This window comes from Oryza glaberrima, chromosome 11 (genome assembly GCF_000147395.1).
Source record: "Oryza glaberrima chromosome 11, OglaRS2, whole genome shotgun sequence".
NCBI classification, from domain to species: domain Eukaryota; kingdom Viridiplantae; phylum Streptophyta; class Magnoliopsida; order Poales; family Poaceae; genus Oryza; species Oryza glaberrima.
Window position 1 is genome coordinate 2,557,043 of NC_068336.1, and position 18,490 is coordinate 2,575,532.

Below are 18,490 nucleotides of genomic sequence, written 5' to 3' on the forward strand. Positions count from 1 at the left end.
AGATACATATGGGGCCAGAGGCCGGTCCACATGTCAACCACTCCACTACCAACTCCCTATTCTTATGGAAATGAGAAAATGATATTGTAGGGCCAAGAGGATCATGTAACTATGCAAGTAACAAATATATATATATAGAAATTAAGCAACGATGTACACAGAAAATGATGTTAATGATAGGTTAAAAATAATTTCTTTAATTAAAATCCCGTTGCAACGCAGGGCGATATGCTAGTTTTAATTAAAAGATTATATGATTATTATATTATTGTAATATACTGGATCCCGGGCAATTGTTTTCTGGGTTCATCACTTGGACCCAAATTAAGAGTACGAGATCCTCAACTTTGGATTCAGATTTGGGTGCTCTTATTTCTTCTTAATTTACTATATCCCCTTAAATATATAATTGGCACTAGCACTATTCAATTTCATATTTTGACTGTTTCTTTTTTTATCAAAAAATAATTATAAATACTTAATTATAAGTATGTTATACTATACATTATTATATATTGGAGTTTGTAACGTCACAATATAAGCGTTCAACTTTCATTCATCAAATCCAGTTATTCCGAAGTAAATTGTGATCAAAATGAGATGATAATAGCCAAAAATATCATTCTTTTTTTAATCGATCATAACAATATATAATGGAGGGAGTAAACAGGTTTATTCATCCTTGTGGTATCCCCCCACCCACCCCCCTCCCCCTCCTTTTTCTCTTCGCATAATGCACTAAGCCTGAGTTGGGCACTTTAGTCGGTGCGCTTTATATATATATATATATATATATATATATATATATATATATATGAAAGTTGTTTTGAAAAAGTCATATTAATTTATTTTTTAAAAAAATAATACTTAATTAATCACGCGCTAATGGATCTCCGTTTTACGTGCAGGAGAGATTCATTACCAACCATAGCTGTCGAACACAGAATAATGGTACTTGACAAAGATTACCAGGGAATTTATGCAAAAGTAACCGGAAAAAGTCACCATTTCTGAATTCTGATGTAAACCGTAAAGTCTATTGTTCCAAAAGCATACGCAGTTATATCTAGCTAGAGCAATCCAATTTTTCCCAAACCCCTCTGGTATATGATCTCGTAGCTACTTCCATATCTGATCAGACCTTTACAACCTAATTAGTGAGATATATATAATAGCTTGCAATATCCATGCAAAATGCAAATGGAGCAGAAGATCTGTATATATAGCCAATTAGTAGCATGCAGACAAGGTTTGCACACAGTGCCAGGCTTTGAGGAAAAGGTCCTGCAATCTGCATGCATGCTGACACTTTTGCTTTCATTCTCTCAATTCATTCTTTCTTCTTTCACCAAAGTGATCGAGCAATCGGATGGGATTAGCTATATCTACTTAATTTAGCTGCTACTTCTTGGATCTCGTTCATGCATGCAAATTTCTTGTCATCACAGTTCAAGTTGATCAATCAATGAGGGACAGCATGAAAGAGGTTTTTGAGGGATCCAAGAAATCACCTTAGTGCGTTAACTAGCTATGTAGGCCCAGTTCTCATCTTAGTTCTTTGTCGTGCTATTTGTAGATTTTTTCTGAATGATTAGAGCTACTAACCATATGCTTTAAACAAAATACTTCAGAGAACAAAGAACTGGAGTATATATAGCTCTAACTTTTCTTAATTGGCTCTCTCTCTAACTCCTGAAAACTTAGATAGAGCGGGACTTTGTGTTGATTGTAAGGGTTGGATTTTGAGCGATATCGGCCGTGTTTCTTTCTTGGCCAAGCGGCAGTCGGTCACGCTTAGCGGCGGCCGTTCCGGTGCTAGCCTTCTCCGGGTTTTGTGTGTTGGCGTTGTCGATGTGTGGGTGGTGGTATACTTTTTTCTTTTTTCTGGTTACAACCTTATAGGATTGTAATCTTATAATTTTTTTCCTGCTCCATCAAGTTCAAAAAAAAAACTTTTCTTAATTGTCACAACTCACAACAAAATGAACTTCAGAGTTGTTTAGTTCAACATCAGGGTGGTTTAGAGAGGCTTACTAATTAGGCCCAGCCAGCCATGTGAAGAAGCAAGCCTGAGCTCTACTGGACTCATGAGCCATGGGCCTATTAGTTCACTTCGAAAGGCCCATCAATTCAAAAAATACGGCCCAATTGAGTTCGTTCCTACCGACCACGGGGCTGGCCGTTCCCGCCATCTCCGCCGCCGCCGCCTCTGCCCCACGGCGACCCGACCGGCCGCCACGCCGTCTGCTGCTGCTGCTGCCACTGGTACCCCCCACCGCAGCCGCCGCCGCCTCCAGGCCGGAGGTTGTAGGAGCCACGGCCACCGCCATTGTCCACCCCTGATGATCTCCCGTAGCCGCCGCCGCCGCTCCACTGGTGCCGCGTCGTCGTCATCTGGCCGTGGCCGACGGCGGTGGCGCCGCTCCCTCGCCCGCGCCCGTACCTGCTGCTGCTCCACGACTGCCGCGTCTCTCCGGCGACGGCGGTTGAGGCGGCGACGGCGACGGGGATATTTCCACCTCTCCCTCGGCCCAGCCACCCCGTGCCGGCGCTCCTGATCTCCTCGCGCCGCGGCGGCGGCGGCGTGCTCGGCTTCCAGCAGGGCGTCTCCGGCCTGCTGCTCTGCAGCCTCTGCTGCTGCACGCTGCAAGAACGAATCAGGATTATACGGTAAAATGCACAGCCATGAATCAAGGCAACAACAACATATACATCTGGATGAGATGATCGAGCTCGATGAGGTGTCAGAGATGTGAGTTTTTACTTGTGCATGGAAAGGGCAGGATGTTTCGGGTACGGGTGCGTGTGCCAGAGCGGCCTTGCACAAATGTCAGCTTCAGTTACAGTCTGCAAAACACACCAGTTAATTACATAGACGATGATGATGACGATTGGCTAATGTGCAGTGAAATTAATAGCAGGAAATGCTTGAATTGTGCAGTATAAAATTGATTACAAACCTTGTAAGGCACTGTGACATTCTGAAGTAACCTTGTGGCTGGCTTCACTGCCTCAGGGTTGAAGAACTTTGCTGATCTGAAACATACAAAAAAGATTCATGATAATTTAAAACGGCAAAGATCAACATTAATGACCAAATATGAATGATACGATTCAAGGGAATACTCACATTGACAGATCATTTTCTATGGGAGAGCCACAGAAACCATTGCTGAAATCATCATCGTCAGGCGATAGCCATCCTCCAATTTCACTATGGACAAAAAAAATCAGCATGAGTTAAAGATATTTACTTCAGATTGCAGCGGTTCTAAATAAGGTCAGTTGGGCCTTAATTTGTATGTACCTTGTAGCAGGATCAATTGGAAGCTTTTGCAGCGAACAATCTGATGTTTGCGCAAATGCTTCATTTTTCGCAAGGGCATTTGAGTTCCTCAGAAAGATCTCTTGCCGAACAGTATTGCGCCTTAACTCATGCACCTAATTTGTAGAAACCAAAGGGGGCGATTACCCGTTGATATCGGTTAAGCAAAACTTTGTGCAATAGTTAGCATAGATGGCAACAAATTATTTTACCGCAAGGTCTTTCTCTGCTGTTTTGGTGACTGAAAGGAGCAGCTTGTCCTCTATGAACGGCAATTTTGCAATGCCCTGAAAGCAATTGTTATACTGAAAATTAGCATCTTACTCCTTTTCTGCTTGATCAGACTAATTTGGAAATATCAGGTAATTCAGTGCAAATAGCTAGTGCACTTACTTGCCACAAGTAACGTTTCCCATCAGTGTCAATATCCAGCTCTGTTGACAAAAAGCGAAAAGAATTACATTTACTAAAGCAGAACAACATCATTATTATTATTCTCTGACAGGACAGCATATCTTTTTGGAATAACAAATAATCCTGATAGATTTACATATATATACACATATATTTACATATACCAGATGGATAAAATGCTTGTATCGCGGACTCATCACAGTCCATCAGCTTGCTGTAACATCCTGGTAGCGCAAATGAGCTGCAAAAAAGGGAAAATGGTCTATCTTAGAAAATTGAAATAAACAATTGCATGGGAGAATAAGATGCATGCTAGATTATCAAATGTGCCTTTCTGGTGGCAGAACCGCCATGAGCTGATCAAATGGCTTCAACGGTTTGTCTAAGGAGAAGGATATCTTGAACCGGGAAAGACCTCTGACATCAGATGCAAAAGGGGCATAATAAAATGGATAGTACCTGAAAGAGAAAAAGGGAAAAAAATGAAACTTTAAACTTCAGCTTGTACATACATCAGGACTAGTAAATAGTACTCCCTCTGTCTCAAATTATAAGGCCTATATTTTTTTACAGTCTTCAATAACATATTTTGAATATTAAATTATTTCATGTTATGATACCAAATGGAAGTACTTTAAAATAAGAATCTAGTGATATAACATGCATTTAGGATAAATATTAGTCAAAATTTACCATGTTTGATTTTCTTAAAAATAAAGGCACCCTCTAATTTGGAACGGAGAGAGTAATTATCAGTGGCACCACAACATTTATTGAATTTATTTGTAAGTCCGATCATTCTCGTCATTCAGACACATGAGCAAATAAATATTCATTCTGGAGATATCATCTTACCAACTCCATGATGGTACATCAGCAAAGTAGTAGCATAGTACCCAACAAAGTCCTTCCAAATACTTTTGGACCTAGCTCAGCAAAGGAAAAGGGAGAAATTATGGCAAACAAAATACCGTCAAGTACAGTATTCCATTTGCATAATTAAGGAAGCAGGAAATTGTAACCATTTCATTCTGCAGCTTTGCAATTTCATCTTTGGTCTCAGCATCAAACTTTTCCTTGAAGAACCGAGATTTCCATCCAGGTGATCCTAGTTTTATCTGCAATAGGTATGTGAAAATTTGTGCAAAGAAGAACCAATTGCCACAACAGACATAACTAACCTTGTCATGTTTACAAGCTCCGGTTTTTATAAGGTCTTGCTTATTATGTATATCCTTCAAATTCTTCCTCAGCTCCAAGGTACTCACTGTAATCTGAAAAATAAGGATGCAGTCATATACTCGTATTCTATGTCAATACTGCTAAATATTTAGCATAAGTAGAAACGAAATTCTAATACATCTTGTTCGTCAGAAACTTGGCCATCTGTCTGAGAAGACTTGACCATGATGCATTGGTCATCAAGGTTTTCTTCCTGAGTACATGAAAGAACCAATAAAATCAGTATATTTCATCTTATAAGTATCAGTGCACAATCCTATAAGTACAAAAAGAATCCTTACCACATTTTCGGTGTTCCTTTCATTCCACGTATTTTCTGCGGCTTGACGCTCTATTTTGCGCTGGAAATTCTACATGCATGTTACCCAAGGAATGCATTAGCAAATTCCAATTCGCAACTGTGAAAATTAAATATTGAGCAGAGATGAGGATTCATGCACCTCTCTCAGCTGGCATCTTTTAATGTCACGACTACTACGTCTACTGCTCACAATCCGACACTCACCAACCCGGTCCGGCACAGCCCACGTGTTGCACGCAACCGGCGCGCCAATGTCCGGCTCGCTGGGCCCGAATGGGTGGGCAACCCAGCTGTAACCAGTGCGAATATATAAGCACTCGTGAGAGAGGAGAGAGGCATGAAATCTGTAAAGACCAAAGTACTCCCTGAAATCTAAATCTCTCCTCCTCCTCCCAAAACCTCCCCTGTTCTTGCTGTTCTTCTGCTTCTTCCCCAACTTTTCTTCCAAAATCCTCAAACCCCCTTGCTAGATCGTAACATTTAAGAAATATTTTCTCTTCATATAAAGACAGTTCATGGAAAAACTTTTCCAACCTTGAAACTTTCAGATATGCAGCATGCTTATCTTTAACCTGTTTTCAGTATCAACAAAGTTAATGAAAGTAGCCAATGATTCATAAAAAAAGAGGAAGATTTAATTTCTCAGTTACTTTGTCTGTGTCGACAATATAACCCCCCATTTTGTTGAAAGACGTTTTGTACACTTCAATAAGTAGGTCAATGGCGCCCTGTCAAAATAGAACACAATCAGAGAAAGAACATATTTTTGCAACAGCATCAAACAAGTGAAACAAGTAACAGTTATGAGTTTGTAAACCTCATGAATTTCAAGCGAAGGAATGTGCGGAATGAAATCATTCCCGGTCAGGAAACAAATGAACACAAAGTCATCTATCATCCTCTCAACATCAAGAGTCTGGATCGGGTTCGGTATCTTCATATCAAGCTCCAAATACTCTCTAAGTACCCATATATTCAGAAACTGCAAGAAGAGCAATGAATTATTTTACCGTCCAAATGAGAAATGTATATCTAGAATTATCTACCAGGGAACAAACCTGATATGGTTTCTTGGTTAACTTGCCCTCAGGTCTTGCTTCTGTTATCCGAGGGAACCATGCTCTACACTTGAACTTTTCTGCCTCTTGGGATGTGAAGGTTTTTGGGGTTATAGGAATGGTGTTTTCTTGGTTGTTTTGATGTAGCACTTCCTGATCCCGTTTACAAAAACACCCACATTAGTTAATAAACATAGCATGCTATGTACTAAATCTAATTACAAAATCAAGCTTTAACAAACCTCACGCAAAATTGAGAAGTGGACTTCATGTGATGCCAAAGCAAGCATGATCAAATCAGCATCCTGCAACAGTTTTTCATCAGTTAACTCCATTGTAAGTAGCCGAGACAGAAGCGAGTTTTTCCCAAAGTGTCTGCTAGCTAGTTCGATTGTTCAGAACAAAAGAGACCGAGATATTTTCGTACCAATCCATAGAGGCAGTGGCGAGTATGGGGTCATAGCCTTCCCTGCCGCGTTGCGCACGGATGAAAGACATGATCTTGTGCTCCCCTTCTCCAAGAACATTTGCGTTAGATAGTATCACCTGAGAACAGAAAACCAGAGATGAACTTGTTATAAAAATAGATGCACAACGGAGACACGAATTTTTACATGGAAAACCCTTGCAGGAAAAAAACCACGGGTGCCAACCGGCAATGATCACTATAGAGGAGATGATTACAAACGTAGGGGAATCACAATGGGAACGTCACCCCTTCCCGTACGGCTTACAAGAGTATATATAGGGGATAATAGAAAGACACCTAATAGGACTCATACTAGGAAACTAATCCGAATATATTGTGGGCCCAAAATTCGGATCACATATTTAACAATCTCCACCTTGAGACGAATTTCCTCTTGTAGCATAAAAACACCCATCACCAAAAAAAATACCTCATGTAGGTAAAATCACCGCGCGCCAAATAGTCTCTAGGACTATACTGTAACACCCACCAAGCTTGAGCAAAGCTCAAACTTAGTAGCAGGAATTGGCTTTGTCATCATATCAGCTGGGTTGTCATGAATACTTATCTTGCATACCTTGACATCACCTTCAGCAATCAGACCTCGAATAAAGTGATATCTCACATCAATGTGCTTTGTTCTCTCATGGAACATTTGATCCTTTGTAAGACATATTGCACTTTGACTATCACAAAATATATTAATGCAAGACGTAACTCCACAAAGCTCAGTGTACAAACCTCTAAGCCAAATAGCTTCTTTACAAGCTTCAGAAATAGCCATATACTCTGCTTCAGTAGTAGATAAGGCAACAGTTGCTTGCAAACTTGCCTTCCAACTAACAGCACATCCTCCAATAGTGAAAACATAACCTGTGAGCGATCTCCCCCTATCCAAATCTCCAGCAAAATCTGAATCCACATAACCAACAAGTCCATCTCTAGATCTCCCAAACTGCAAACAAGCACTAGATGTACCACGTAGGTATCTGAAAATTCATTGAACAGCTTTCCAATGCTCTTTGCCAGGATTAGCCATGTATCTACTAACAACACTCAATGCATGTGATAAGTCAGGACGAGAACATACCATGGCATACATAAGTGAACCAACTGCACTTGAATATGGAACTCTAGACATGTACTCAATATCATAATCTGACTGTGGACATAAATCTGAAGATAATCTAAAATGTGCAGCTAAAGGAGTACTCACTGGTTTTGCATCATGCATATTGAAACGACGAAGAACTTTTTCAATATAACCTTTCTGACTAAAATATAACTTGCCAGAATGTCTTTCTCTAGTAATTTCCATACCAAGAATTTTCTTCGCTGCACCCAAATCCTTCATCTCAAATTCACTACTCAATTGTGCCTTCAACTTTGCTATCTCTGATTTGTCTTTTGCAGCAATCAACATATCATCAACATAAAGAAGCAAATATATAGCTGAACCATCAACAACTTTGAGATAAACACAGCATGAAAGAGTCAAATCTCTTATACCACTGTCTAGGTGACTGCTTCAACCCATAAAGAGATTTCTTCAACCTACAGACTAGGTTCTCTTTTCCAGGAACAACAAAACCTTTAGGTTGCTCCATATAAATGTCTTCTTCTAACTCCCCATGTAAAAATGCAGTCTTAACATCCATTTGCTCTAGTTCATAATCATGCATTGCAACAATACTGAGTAAAGTGCGAATTGAACTATGCTTCACAACAGGGGAAAAGACATCATTGAAATCAATACCTGGAATCTGGCTATAACCTTTAGCAACTAACCTTGCTTTGTACCTTGCCTCATCACTTGAAGATATACCTTCCTTTCTTTTGAAGATCCACTTGCAACGGATAGGTTTCTTCTCCTTTGGCAACTTCACCAATTCCCAAGTATGATTCTTTTCAAGTGACTCCATCTCATCATGCATAGCAGTTATCCATCTATTGCAATCAGAATATGTAGAAGGTTCGGCATTACCTTCAATTTCTTCTGCTACACTCAAAGCATAAGCAACTATGTTCGCTTCTTCAATATATCTTTGAGGAGGTTTAATATTTCTTTTGGGCCTATCTTTTGCAATAGAACGTTTTGGAGACTGCTGAACAATAGAAGAATTTGAATCTTCAATAACAGGTTCATCTTGGTTAATAGCAACATCTTCTTTTTCTGGTGCATGCCCTGAACTGATCAAGTGCTTCACCTGCACACTTGCTTTCTCCTGACAATCAACAGGAACATTAGTAGAAGGTTTGTCATGTAACATAACTGATTCATGGAAGACAACGTTTCTACTAATCACAACCTTTTTAGTTTCAGGACACCATAACTTATAGCCTTTTACACCAGACGGATAACCAAGAAAAATGCACTTAATAGCTCTAGGCTCCAATTTACCATTATCAACATGGGCATAAGCAGTACAAACAAATACTCTTAAGTCTGAATAATTTGCTGGGGAACCAGACCATACCTCAATTGGAGTCTTCTTATCAATGGCATAGCTAGGTGATCGATTTATAAGATAACAAGCAGTGGAAACGGCTTCCGCCCAAAACTGTTTAGGCAAACCTGCATTAGACAACATACAACGGGCCTTTGATATAATTGTTCTGTTCATACGCTCAGCTACGCCGTTTTGTTGAGGTGTGTGAGGAACGGTGTAGTGACGCACAATGCCTTCAGACTTGCAATATGATTTAAATATCTTAGAACAGAACTCCATCCCATTGTCAGTACGAAGGATTTTCACCTTCCTTTCAGTTTGTCTTTCAACCATAGTTTTCCACTCTTTAAACACATCAAAAGCTTGATATTTGTGCTTCAAGAAATAAGGCCAAACTTTTCGCGAATAATCATCAACGATAGTCATCATGTAACGAGTACCTCCAAAAGATGTCTTACGAGCAGGCCCCCATAAATCAGAATGCACATAATCAAGAATACCTTCAGTAGAATGTGTAGATGTGTTGAACTTCACCCTCTTATGCTTGCCAAAGATGCAATGCTCACAAAATTTGAACTTCCCAAGGCTTTGTCCATCTAGCAATCCTCGCTTACTCAATTCTGCCAAACCAATTTCACTCATATGCCCAAGACGCATATGCCAAAGATTAGTAGCATCGGAATTAGATAATGAATCAGAAACTGCTGCAACATTACCTAATATAGTTGTACCTCACAGATGGTATAGGTTGGCAGATTTAATATCAGCTTTCATCACAACAAGAGAGCCTTTAGTTACCTTCAAAATTCCGTCTCCACCGGAATATTTGTACCCTTTGCAATCAAGAGTACATAAAGAGATGAGACTTCTCTTCAAATTTGGAATATGCCGCACATCTGACAATGTTCTGATACAGCCATCAAACATCTTGATCTGAACTGTTCCAATACCTGCAACCTCGCATGGTGTATCATCACCCATCAAAACAGTACCAACTTGCACAGCTTCATAGGTGGCAAATCAATCCCTATTCGGGCACATGTGATAGATGCATGCAGTATTAAGAATCCATTGGTCACTAGTTTGTGCACAACCAGCATAAGCAACAAGCAATTCTGCATCAGACTTCTCATCAATAACAACTGCGGCTTTACCTTCCTCTTCTTTCTTACCTTTTGGTACATATTTTCCCGTTCTCTTGTCTTTATCATGTAGCTTCCAACACTCAGAGATATCATGTCCATCTCTCTTGTAGTATTTGCATGACTTATACCTGCCTCTGGACTTTGATCTCCCACGGTAGCTACTTGAGCTTTTATCTCTTGATTGGTTCTTTGTGTTCTTCTCCTGTTGCCTACCACAAACAATCAAACCTTCTGCTTGTGAATTTGAACCTTCAGAGGGTACCATCTTCTTCATCTTTTCTTTGGCATGCAAAGCATCATAAACTTCTTTCAAAGTTAGAGTATCACGACTATAAAGAATAGTATCCCTGAAGTTTGCATATGAGCTAGGCAATGAACACAATAGAATAAGGCCTAAATCCTCTTCATCATACTTTACCTCCATAGACTCAAGGTCAGCAACAATTTCCTTGAAAGCGGAGAGATGGTCCATTACAGACCCATCATCTTGCAACTTGTGCAAAAATAACGTTTGCTTCAGGTGCATCTTACTGGTCAGATCCTTAGTCATGCATATCTGTTCCAGCTTCAACCACAGCCCAGCGGCTATCTCCTCCTTAAGCACCTCCTGCAAAATATTATTAGATAGATGAAGATGAATATATGACATAGCCTTACGATCCCTTTTCTTCTCATCGTTGGACCAATCCTGTGTCCTCTTGTCAAATCCAGAAAGCGCATCATCGAGGTCTTGCTGTGCAAGAACGGCTCGCATCTTCACCTGCCAAAGTGAGAATCTTGTGTCTCGGTACAAGAGCGGTAGATCATACTTCAAACTCGCCATGGGAATTAATCCTGAATTTGCTAGAAAGAAATTAGGGTAAACCTAGCAAAAACGCGAAACCCGGTACACTTCTCGTGTGACATAGCGAAGTATGTAGATCTCCTGGGTACACAAACTTGGTGCGTATAGCAAATTCGCCTCTGGGAAAAATCAGCCTGTACTGGACAGACCTCTCGGCTGATACTCCTATACTTTTCCTCGGTGTGCGTGCGCTACAGTAGTACTCCTCTGCTTCCGCTTTTCTCCTGCTTCGCTGGCCGGCTGCTGCTGCTTCGATTGCTTGCGCGGCTTTTCTCCTCTGCGCGAGGACAGGAAACACTGAGTCGGACTGGGAATCGACGAGACGACGGGAGCCGCCGCCGCCGCCGATAAGATCGATTTCTTTGATCGGGAAACAATCGCCGGTGGCCGGGAATAGTAGATCAATCTCCAATGCTCTAATACCACTTGTTATAAAAATAGATGCACAACGGAGACAAGAATTTTTACGTGGAAAACCCTTGCGGGAAAAAAATCACGGGCGCCGACCGGCAATGATCACTATAGAGGAGATGATTACAAACGTAGGGGAATCACAATGGGAACGTCACCCCTTCCCGTAAGGCTTACAAGAGTATATATAGGGGATAATAGAAAGACACCTAATAGGACTCCTACTAGGAAACTAATCCGAATATATTGTGGGCCCAAAATTTGGATCATATATTTAACAGAACTTAACTGAGCAAATTTGTTGCTGTCAAACTAATTAAATACACCTTCATTTTTATCTTGGTAACAATGGAAGTGAACAAACATGGAACTAGAAATGGAAGACATGAACTACATTTAACTGGTGCAAGGTGCATCATGAGACATGAGGAACAAGAGAATGAAATTGATAGTGCGATACTGTGATATCGATGGAGACCGACATACGTTGATGTCCTTCCAGAGGGGATCGCTGTTCAAGCGAGCACGGATGTAGTACTTGAGCGCATCCGACAGTTTGTCCATGAACTCCGTCCCCGGTGTGATGACGTTGGGATCAGAAACCTCAGACGAGGAGGAGGTCTCTCGGGGCAACACCTTCTTCCCCTCTGCTCTGAACCTGTCCCTCAGGATGTTCTCCTCCACCTCCTGTCAAAACCGAATGAAAAAGGAGGGTAAAGATCATATAAATCTGTCAGTAAACTCATCGAAATGTCGATGCAGCTAGCTGCCTGCAGAGATGGATAGACAGATAGAATCAAGAGGAAGAGGTTCACTGACGGCTTGTTTGGCGGCCATGGCGGATTTGAAGCGCCTGGCTCGCTGCTGGTTCATCTTGGCGCGAGGGGCGACGCCATCTGCATTGGATATATTGGTACAAATGAACAAGATACGATAAATATACTCCTGCAATTAATATACTAGCAATGGATATGGAGGTAGGAATGAAGGATGAACCTACCTACGGCCAAGTAGAGGAGGCTGGTGGGTCTGACGATACGGATGAGGCGGTCCATGTAGTCGAACATGGAGTGGAACACCTCCTCTAGCGTCGTCGGAACCGGACTCGGAGGGCACACCTGCGTGCATTCGCAGCAGGTCGAGGTCGGCATCATCAAGCTAAGAACAAGACTTGATATCAATCGATCAATTGTTGGAGATCAGTACGTACCTGGTCTTGAGGGTGGAAGCAAGGGTGGATGATGCCGTTCATGTCGAGGTAGAGGTTGTGGTAGACAGGTGGTGCGGCGGCGCCATTACTGCTGCTGCCGACATCGTCGTCGTCGTCGTTGGCGGGGGAGACGATGGCCGGGTACTTGCCGACGAGCCACCGGTAGAAAGACGGCACACCCATGACGCAGCGAGTGTGCAGTTGCAGAGCCCGAGACGACTAGCGGAGATGGAGAACCAACTGCTGCTCCTGCTACTAGTGCCAGTGGCGGTACAAATACTAGTAGAATACGGAGGGGCGCGCTACCGCTGCAGATGGGGGGGAGATGGAACGGCAAATCAGGCCACGTGTGCACTGCACTGCACGGGCAACGAGCAGCCAGGCTCCTCGGGCGTCGGGGATGATGGTGCCTTCAGATTTTCTCCAGATTAGCAAGTTTAATAGGATATCTGGCTCTAAATCATGTATAGTCAATATAATAACTAATTTATACAATAATTATTTACTCTACTTTAATACCTAGTCCCATCTGTCATACACACATTACGTCCTGGAGTCCGTGTTGTAGCTAGCTACAGATATGTAGCCCGCTACTCTTCTCTCTCTTCTTTTATCTCTTAAAAATATCTTTATAGCTGGCTTATAACCTGCTATTGTACCTGCTATTACAGATGAGGCAATTGTAACCCTTAATCTTACGGATTTACTATAAAACTTTCACAAGTTTTTCTTTCCCCAAAAACTGATTTGCGACCATCGGATCACCTCGAGATTTGTACATGAAGATAAAAAAATTGCTAGAAAATTTTTTTCACACATGTCACGCATAAGATCTCAGTGCTAGTTAACCAAACCATAACTCGATGCAAGTTTTACATAAAATAAAATACATGGCCAGTTCTTAAACTTGAGCGGAGGTATCACATAGATCCGTAAACTTGAGAATTACACCTCTATTGCTACAGTAGTCATTGAAATCCCCCAAAATATTCCAAATCCCTTCGTCCCTTTGCATCACCCCTCCCCCGACGCTTCCGAGGGAGATGCCTGAGTAGAGCGAAGACAACGTCAGCAATCATCAGTGGTGCGAAGTGATTGAGGTGTCAATTTGGGATGTGCGACTAACAGCACTCGATGGGTGACACATGGCGTGCCTTCCTTATCAACATGGCGGTTGCAATGGACCTCAACTTCAGGGCAAAAGATGAATCGGCGCCCCTACCATCGTAACATCACCATCTCCTGCCGCCTCCGGACGTTGTCCTCCTCATCGCAACCCTAGCCGTCAGGGGGGAATGCAAAGGGACGAAGGATTTGGGGGGATTTTGGTGACTACTATAGCAACAGGGGGTAAGTACAAAATTACCGACATGTCGAGATGCAGAGGGGCCTAGATGCAAAATGTTGCCTACGTCTACGTTGAGCGCCACTTAGGTGGTCAACTCTGATTAAACGTGTTTTGGACTAGCTATGGTTCATTAAAATAAGATCATGGACCTCAATGTGCAATTTTTAAGTTTACAGACCTAACTGACACCTTCGCTCAACTTTAAGGACCGACCATGTAGTTTACTCTTTTATATAAGTTACTTACTCTGTCCTAAGATATAAGTGTCGACGTTTGATGTCGCGACTATGGTATTTGAACAGTATGGGGATCGTTGGTGCTAGGGTATACGCGAGACTGAGGTAAAAGAGATGGAGACGAGGATTTTTATACAGGTTCGGGCCCCTGAGTTGTCAGGTAATAGCCCTACATCCTGTTGGCCGAAGCCGATGTTGCTTTTTATTCACCATAATCACACCAGTACAATATGTGGGGTAGCCTATCTAACTGTTGTCGACATGGCGGTCTGAAGGTCTGACTCGTAGTCGACAACAGGGTAGCCTTCCTCCTCGAGCTCGCGCCCGACGGAATCAGAGACAGTGCTAGATCCCTACGGCCGGCCTCTGAAGGTACCGGATAGGATCGATCCAGGCGTATCTCTGATGTCGATATCCGGCGGCTTGTCTTGGCGTATGTAGGCTTCTATGTTGATTGTGTTGGGAGTTGATTGTCTCGTGGTGGGTGTTGATCGTGTTGATCGTCTCATCATGGTTAGTGTGTGTCCCCCTGTCCTCCTAGGGGGGTTTGTATTTATACCCATAGGTGTCCCCTTGTCCAAGTAGAACTAGGGAAACCAAGATGGATACAATCCGAGTAGTCCTTGTCGTTTCCATGTAGAATTCTGGTTGTCTTTCCTTATCCGGAACTCCTCCTATATCCGTAGGTTGTTTCCGTATAGGACATGGTATGTGGTGGGTCCTGCCGAGATTTAGTCAACTACTATTAGGTATGTGGTATCCATAACCATGACAATAAGAACCTAGGACTAAATAAGCCATTTCTTGCAGGCATGCCTTTCTTGTACTAGGAAACGTCTCATCTAGTTCTAGGTTTGTTTTTGGGATGGAGTATATCATAATTACAATGTGCAACTACAGTGTAGTTACACTATAGTTACATTTTAGATATTCCCTAATTTTATCCATATAATCTAAGAGGTAGTGTGTATAATATATCACCTCTACACTAACTCTACCACATTATTCTCAATATTTTTATTTTATTTGTCTATCCAATCCAATTTTTCTTTTGTCTTCCTATTCATGGAGTTTGTGTAGAAATTACCCCTTTTATGAGGGGTGACTCCTATCTCTCTTTTCTTTCTTCTCTCCCCCACCTCACCATATTAGCTTAGAGCATCTCCAATAGTATGGTCAAATCTCACTCTCCAAACATCCATTTAGCTAGCTTTCCAAAAAGTTAGAGAATCAAATTTGTCTTTCACTCCAACAGCTTCTCTATTATCTTCTCCAATCTAACCATGGGTTCCTCATGTCAATCTCTAACCTTCTTCTTCCTCTCTCTCCCTCCATATCTTTCCCCTTCGACAATCCCCACCCACGCAGCGGCCCTCCCCCCCACTCGGCGGATGAGGAGGAGGCGGTGGCTCGAGGTGAGGGGTGCATGAACTAGGAGCCGGCGGCAGTGCCATCACTGTATTACGTGATGAAACCATGACGGCGGTGGTTCGGTTCCGATGATAGGAGACAAAATCCAAGACGACGGTGGCCGGTGCCAAACGACGGCGACGATAGCTACAGCAGACGACAGGACAGGATGACGATGACCTCATTGTCGTCGCTGTTGTGCCCTTCAATTCGCCAACTCTGCCGCCATCACCCTAGAATCCACGCCACGCTGCTCGAATACAGCGGGGGCGGAGGAGGCGGCGGTGGCAGCTGCATGGATGGATGACGGCCGTGACGAGGGACCGAGACAGACGACGATGGCGGCGGTCGCAGCGGATCCACCACCGGCCTGACCACGTCGTCGACGCTGCTCGAGGTCTTGCGGATGGGGACGCTCGGAGCGAGTGGTTGCGGCGACTAAAGTGGGTGGCGGCGGTTGGAGCGGATGATGGCGGCGACTAAAGTGGGTGGCGGTGGTGGCCGAAGCGAGTCGCCATGGCGGCACACCATATGGCAACGGTGGCGCCCGGAGTCGATGACGGTTATGCCTGAGCGGATGGCGCGGATGAGGAGAGTGCCGTGAGGATGGAGATGGAGGAGGGAGATAAGCATCTCGTGTGGGGCCCACGGTTTGGCCATCCAGTTTTGATTGGCCAAATTTGGCCATCGAGGGAGCTAGTTTGGCCAGTCGAATGGCCAAGGCCATTCGTTTGGCAAGGCCATTGGAGCTTGTTTTTGTCTATAGTTGCCAAATTTTGGCTTGAATAGTGGGATAGCTATTCTGTTGGAGATGCTCTAAATGGCATCTTGGGGCAAGTGCTTAGTAGCTTACAATACTTGCTCTAACGGCTCTAATGGCTCATCTAGGGGGTGTTTGGGAGTTTAGCCCCTCTCTCCCAAACACCCCTCTAGTCGTTTCTGACTTTTGGTTAGCGATGTGTGCCAGTTGTTACATATGTCATTTATTTGTAATGGGTCTAGATGACATTGCTGTTAATGTTTAAATTTAGTACTACTCCATCCGTTTTATATTATAAGTAGTTTGATGTTTTTCCTAGTCAAACTTTATTAAGTATAGTCAAATTTATGAAAAAAAATTTAACAATATCTAAAATATAAAATTAATTTCATTAAATCTAACATAGAATATAGTTTGATAATATGTTTGCTTTGTGTTGAAAATACTAAAATATTTTTTTATAGATTTGATCAAACTTAAATAAAAGTTTGATCGAAAAAAAAGTTAAACTACTTATAGTATTATGAAATGGAGGGAGTAGTTTTTATATTAGAACTAAAATTTGTTCTCAAGAACTTTTGTAACGTTACCACTAGTAACCTTATTGCGTTAGCAATGGAAACAGCTCACACCTTATCCAATCTCCTATTTCCCTTGTTGAAAGCTCTCAAAACAAATTTTAAAACTTTAAGTCATTAATTAAAAACTTTTCAACTCAGAGATGAAAACTTTTAAATCAAACTTTGAAAACTTTTAACTAAGATTCGGAAACTTTCAAATTGAGATTTAAAAGCTTTCAACTCAGATTTGAAAGTATTAAAAATTAAGTTCAAAATTTCAATTGAATTTTTTCAATAGAACGTTGAAATTCAGGATGAAAGATTCAAATTCTAAAATACATTTAAAAAAATCCGCGAAAAAAAGGAATAAGTTCACCGGAGGTCTCTCAACTTAATAGTGAGATTTTTTGAGGTCCCTTAACCACAAAACCATAAATCTAAACTTGCATAAACCGTGCACACAAGGTCCTATGGTAATATATATGGGTGGTTTCGCTGACGTGGCATCCTAGTTAGAAAAAAATAAAAAGTACATGGGGCCCACATGTCAGCTGCACATCTTCGGGCCCACATGCCTTCTCTTCTCTTTTCTCTCTTCTCTCTTCCCATCTTCGGGCCAGTGCCGGGCGGAATCGGTGACCACGGCGGTGGGCCAGCACGGCAGCAGAGCGGCGGCGGGCTGCGGGTAGAGCGGACAGCGGGCGAGCGCGGCGGCGGTGCGTAGGCAGCGGAGCAGCGGTAGGCCGCGGGTAGAGCGAGTGACGGAGTGGAGGCAGCGGAGCGGCGACGGGTTGCGGGCGGAGCGGGCGGCGGGCGGCGGTGGGCTACGAGCGGAGCAGGTGCGACGCGATGCGACGCCATGGCCGAGGCCTCGCCGGCGGCGTCAGCTCATTGGAATTGCCGCATGCTTGCTGTTGGTTGGGTATGGTGCATAGGCGCCCCAAGAGCACGTGCGTAAGGCTTCCTCGCCGCGGGTGGTGCCTTGTTCCTCGACAGATTCCATGAGTGCACTAATCCCAGTGCTCTGCTGCCGCGCTCCGTCGCCGCGCTCGCCCGTCTTTCGCTCTGCCCGCAGCCCGCCGCCGCTCCGCTGCCTCTGCTCCGCCGCCATGCTCGCCCACTGTCTGCTCCGCCGCCACGCTCGCCCGCTGTTTGCTCCGCCCGCAGCCCGCCACCGTGACGCTCACCCGCTGCCCGCATCCATGCTCGCTGATTCCGCCCGCCGCCGGCCCGAAGAAGGGAAGAGAGAAGAGAGAAAAGAGAAGAGGAGGAGAAGAAAAGAGAAGAAAAAAAAATATGTGCAGCTG

At 43.1% G+C, this 18,490-nt stretch overlaps 1 pseudogene; it reads right to left on the reverse strand.

Moving 5' to 3' along the window:
- Nucleotides 1-918: 918 nt before the first annotated feature.
- Nucleotides 919-13,052, reverse strand: LOC127754622 (5'-3' exoribonuclease 4-like; annotated as a pseudogene).
- Nucleotides 13,053-18,490: the final 5,438 nt, after the last annotated feature.